Source organism: Triticum aestivum, chromosome 3B (genome assembly GCF_018294505.1).
Source record: "Triticum aestivum cultivar Chinese Spring chromosome 3B, IWGSC CS RefSeq v2.1, whole genome shotgun sequence".
Taxonomy (NCBI): domain Eukaryota; kingdom Viridiplantae; phylum Streptophyta; class Magnoliopsida; order Poales; family Poaceae; genus Triticum; species Triticum aestivum.
This window is the reverse complement of record NC_057801.1, coordinates 467,323,695-467,329,665: the sequence shown is the minus strand read 5'-3', so window position 1 is coordinate 467,329,665 and position 5,971 is coordinate 467,323,695.

Below are 5,971 nucleotides of genomic sequence, written 5' to 3'. Positions count from 1 at the left end.
CTTCAAAGTCGATCCTGGGTGAGCACATTAGATTTCTTTGCTTCAACACTTTATACACTGATATATTAACCTCTTCATATGTCTTATTTTCAGTGGTATAGCCAAGCCTAGCAAGAAACTGAAGGTAAATAAGCCAGCCGAAGACCCCAAGGCTCCTGAACCAGAGAAGCAGACAATGTCTGAATATTTACATCAAACCATGAAGCTGCTGCTGATGACCCGCCACCGGAGACCCACAACATCATAGTGGATCCAATGGGTGTTGATCCGCCCAGTACTAAACTGCCAAGTCCCACCAAGCCTGCTGAAGAACAGAATGAAGATGTTGTGGGCAGCGAGACTGGTTAAAGAGCCAGGCAACCCCACCGTTTTATCAAAACACAGTGTCAAGGAAGAATTTTCAGCTGCTGGCAAAGGCAAATGGAAATTGGACTTGGAAAGCTATGCCAGCTTCAGTGCTAGTGAGATTCATTCGGGCTACCTAAGCCGCCTACATACCAGTCGAGATATGGAAGCCGGCTTAGTCAATCTGATGAAAGAGCACTTTGAGGTAAACACTAAAACCCTTATCAAATGAATATATGTAAGCCGCCAAGTCTATAGGATACGAGAATTGAGAATGATGTAGACTTAAATGACAGCCTTCTTGCGATCCTTCAAAATTACCATATCTCCATTAGATCCAAATTAGTAGCCCCCAAGGGCCGGCTTAAGCTGAATAGATAAGCCGAGACTTAATATCATGTTGTAAAAAATCCGAATATGTAGCCCCATGAGCCGACTTAATTTGAAAAAATCGAGCCGGGTTATTAAGGATTTGTTTTGAAAAAGAGTGACCTACATTAGCCCCCAAGTGACAAGTAGATTTCTTGTAATGTGCTTGGGACTTCAATAGAATGATTATCATGATTCCTATGTGTTGCTTGATTTATCTTTGTAGGCTGAATTAAGCATGAAGGAGTCTCAGGTGGCTGATCCGCGGAAGAACATCACATTACAACAATAAGAAACTTCAAAGGCCAAATCAGAAATTAAAGCCACCTTGGAGGTATCTGAAAAGTTGAAGACGGACTTCAACACACAGAGAGCCGGCTGGGAGACCGAAAAAGCAGCTCTACTGAAAAGAGTTGAAGATGCTGAAGCTGCTCTTATGTCGGTGATGACCCACAAGTATAGGGGATCAATTGTAGCTCTTTTCGATAAGTAAGAGTGTCGAACCCAACGAGGAGCAGAAGGAAATGACAAGTAGTTTTCAGTAAGGTAATGTCTACAAGTGTTGAAACTGTAAGTAGCGAGTAGTTTGATAGCAAGATAAATTGTAACGAGCAAGTAACGATAATTGTAACAATTATGCAGCAAGGTAGCCCAATCCTTTTGAGGCAAAGTACATGCCAATACAGTCTCTTATAATAAGCAAAGTGTTCTTGAGTGTACACGGGGATTTCATCTAGTCAATTTCGTCATGTCGGTTTGATTTGTGTTTGCTACTTTGATAATTTGATATGTGGGTGGACCGGTGCTTAGGTGTTGTTCTTACTTGAACAAACCTCCTACTTATGATTAACCCTCCCGCAAACATCCGCAACTACGAGAAAAGTATTTAGAATAAATTATAACCATATCATTAAACTCTTGGGCCCAATCGGTCCCTTAAGGGGTAGCGCATAAACTGGGGTTTAAGTTTCTGTCACTTTCACAACCCACCATCTATTTACTACTCCACAATGCATTCCCTTAGGCCCAAATATGGTGAAGTGTCATGTAGCCGACGTTCACATGACACCACTAAGGGAATCACAACATACATACCATCAAAATATTGAACACATATCAAATTCACATGATTACTTGCAACATGATTTATCCCGTGACCACAAGAACGAAAGTAACTACTCACAAACAACAAACATGCTCATGATCAGAGGGGTATTAATATGCATAATGGATCTGAACATATAATCTTCCACCAAATAAACCATATAGTAATCAACTACAAGATGTAGTTAACACTACTAGTCACCCCCTAGCAACAATCTATACTTTCGGTGACAAGATTCAATACAAGAGAAGAACTAGGGTTTGAGATGAGATGGTGTTGTGAAGATGTTGATGGAGATTGCCCTCCCCAAGATGGGAGAGTTGTTGGTGATGATGATGACGATGATTTCCCCCTTCGGGAGGGAAGTTCCCCCGGCAGAATCGCTCCGCCGGAGGGCAAAAGTGCTCCTGCCAAAGTCCCACCTCGAGACGGTGGCGCTCCGTCCCGAAAGTCTTCCCCTTATTTTTTTCTAGCTCACAATCACTTATATACTAGAAGATGGGCACCAGAGGTGGGCTGAGGAGGCCACAACCCACCAGGGCGCGCCGGGGGGCCTGGCGCGCCCAGGTGGGTTATGCCCACCTGGTGGCCCCCGTCTGGTGTTTATTGGCTCCAATATTCCTTAAATAATCCATAAAAAATATCGGTAAAGTTTCATCTCATTTGGAGTTATGCAGAATAGGTGGCCTGACGTAGCTTTTTCAGGTCCAGATTTCCAGCTGCCGAAATTCTTCCTCTTGGTGTGTACCTCGCAAACTATGAGAGAAAAGGCATTAGAATTACTCCAAAAAGCATTATTATGGATAAAAACTATTGGGGAACGTAGTAATTTCAAAAAAAATCCTACGCACACGCAAGATCATGATGATGCATAGCAACGAGAGGGTAGAGTGTAGTCCACGCACCCTCGTAGACCGTAAGCGGAAGCGTTTTGACAACGCGGTTGATGTAGTCGTACGTCTTCACGATCCGACCGATCCTAGTACCAAAAGTACAACACCTCCGCGATCTGCACACGTTCGGCTCGGTGAAGTCCCACGAACTCTCGATCCAGCTGAGTGTCGAGGGAGAGCTTCATCAGCACGACGACATGATGACGGTGATGATGAAGCGACCGTCACAGGGCTTCGCCTAAGCACTACAACGATATGACTGAGGTGTGTAACTGTGGAGGGGGGCACCACACACGACTAAGAGATTGTCTGTTGTGCCTTTGGGGTGTCCCCTGCCCACGTATATAAAGGAGGGAGGAGGACGAGGTCAGCCCTAGAGGGGGCGCGCCAAGTGTGGGGAGTCCTACTAGGACTCGTCCTAGTAGGATTCCCCTTTTCCTTTCTGGAGTAGGAGAGAAGAAAGAGGGAAAGAGAGAGGGAGTAGGAAAGGGAAAGGGGGGGGGGGCATCGCCCCCTTTCCCCTAGTCCCATTCGAACCCATTGGGGGGCGCACACCTCCTTCCCTTTGGTCTGCCTCCTCTATTCCCGTATGGCCCAATAAGGCCCAATACTTCTCCCAACGAATTCCCGTAACTCTCCGGTACTCCAAAAAATACCCGAATCACTCAGAACCTTTCCGAGTCCGAATATAGCCTTCCAATATATCGATCTTTACCTCTCGACCATTTCGAGACTCCTCGTCATGTCTCCGATCTCATCCGGGACTCCGAACAAACTTCGGTCATCAAATCACATAACTCATAATACAAATCGTCATCGAACGTTAAGCGTGCAGACCCTACGGGTTCGAGAACTATGCAGACATGACCGAGACACATCTCCGGTCAATAACTAATAGCGGAAGCTAGATGCTCATATTGGCTCTTACATATTCTACGAAGATCTTTATCGGTCAAACCGCATAACAACATACATTGTTCCCTTTGTCACCGGTATGTTACTTGCCTAAGATTCGATTGTCAGTATCCTCATAACTAGTTCAATCTGGTTACCGGCAAGTCTCTTTACTCACTCCATAATACATCATCCTGCAACTAACTCATTTGTTAAGTTCAAAGAATTTCAGAGTGAATTGGAAAATCATCATAACAAGAAAATAAAGTTTCTATGATCTGATCGTGGAGGTGAATATTTGAGTTACGAGTCTGGTCTTCATTTGAAACAATGTGGAATAGTTTCACAAACTCATGCCACTTGGAACACCACAACATAATGGTGTGTCCGAACGTCATAACCGTACTTTATTGGATATAGTACAATCTATGATGTCTCTTACTGATTTACCACTATTGTTTTGGGGTTATGCATTAGAGACAGCTGCATTCACGTTAAAAGGGCATCATCTAAATCCTTGAGACGACACCTTATGAACTGTGGTTTGGCAAGAAACCCAAGTTGTCGTTTCTTAAAGTTTGAGTCTGCGATGCTTATGTGGAAAAGTTTCAACCTGATAAGCTCGAACCCAGATCAGAGAAATGTGTCTTCATAGGATACCCAAAAGAGACAGTTGGGTACATCTTCTATCACAGATCCGAAGGCAAGACATTCGTTGCTAAGAATGGATCCTTTCTAGGGAAGGAGTTTCTCTCGAAAGAAGTGAGTGGGAGGAAAGTAGAACTTGATGAGGTAACTGGACCTGCTCCCTTATTGGAAAGTAGTTCATCACAGAAATCTGTTCCTGTGACTCCTACACCAATTAGTGAGGAAGCTGATGATGATGATCATGTAACTTCAGATCAAGTTACTACCGAACCTCATAGGTCAATCAGAGTAAGATCCGCACCAGAGTGGTACGGTAATCCTGTTCTAGAGGTCATGTTACTTGACCATGACGAACCTACGAACTATGAGGAAGCGATGATGAGCCTAGATTCCACGAAATGGCTTGAGGCCATGAAATCTGAGATGGGATCCATGTATGAGAACAAAGTGTGGACTTTGGTTGACTTGCCCGATGATCGGCAAGCCATAGAAAATAAATGGATCTTCAAGAGGAAGGCGAACGTTGATAGTAGTGTTGCTATCTACAAAGCTAGACTTGTCGAAAAAGGTTTTTGACAAAGTTCAAGGTGTTGACTACGATGAGATTTTCTCACTCGTAGCGATGCTTAAGTCTGTCTGAATCATGTTAGCAGTTGCCACATTTTATGAAATCTGGCAAATGGATGTCAAAACTGCATTCCTTAAGGGTTTTCTTAAAGAAGAGTTGTATATGATACAACCAGAAGGTTTTGTCGATCATACAGGTGCTAACAAAGTGATCAAGCTCCAGTGATCCATCTATGGACTGGTGCAAGCATCTCGGAGTTGGAATATACGCTTTGATGAGTTGATCAAAGCATATAGTTTGATACAGACTTGCGGTGAAGCCTGTATCTACAAGAAAGTGAGTGGGAGCACTGCAGCCTGATACGTCTCCAACATATCTATAATTTTTGATTGTTCCATGCTATTATATTACCCCTTTTGGATGTTTATGGGCTTTATTTTACACATTTATATCATTTTTGGGACTAACCTATTAACTGGAGGCCCAGCCCATATTGCTGTTTTATTGCCTGTTTCAGTATTTCGAAGAAAAGGAATATCAAACGGAGTCCAAACGGAATGAAACCTTCAGAAAAGTTATTTTTGGAACAGAACCAATCCCAGGAACTTGGAGTGCAAGCCAAGGGATCATCGAGGAGGCCACGAGACAGGGGGTGCGCCCACCCTCCTGGGCGTGCCCGCCCCTTGGGCGCGCCCTACCCTCTCATGGGCCCCTCGAGGCTCCCCCGACCGACTTCTTTCGCCTATATAAGCCTACATACCCTAAAAACATCGGATATCAAGATAGATCAGGAGTTCCACCGTCGCAAGCCTCTGTAGCCACCAAAAACCTATCGGGGGCCCGTTCCGGCACCCTGCCGGAGGGGGAATCCATCACCGGTGGCCATCTTCATCATCCCGGTGCTATCCATGACAAGGAGGGAGTAGTTCACCCTCGGGGCTGAGGGTATGTACCAGTAGATATGTGTTTGATCTCTCTCTCTCCCTCTCTCTCGTGTTCTCTCTATGGCACGATCTTGATGTATCGCGAGCTTTGCTATTATAGTTGGATCTTATGATGTGTCTCCCCCTCTACTCTCTTGTGATGAATTGAGTTTCCCTCTTGAAGTTATCTTATCGGATTGAGTCTTTGATTTGAGAACACTTGATG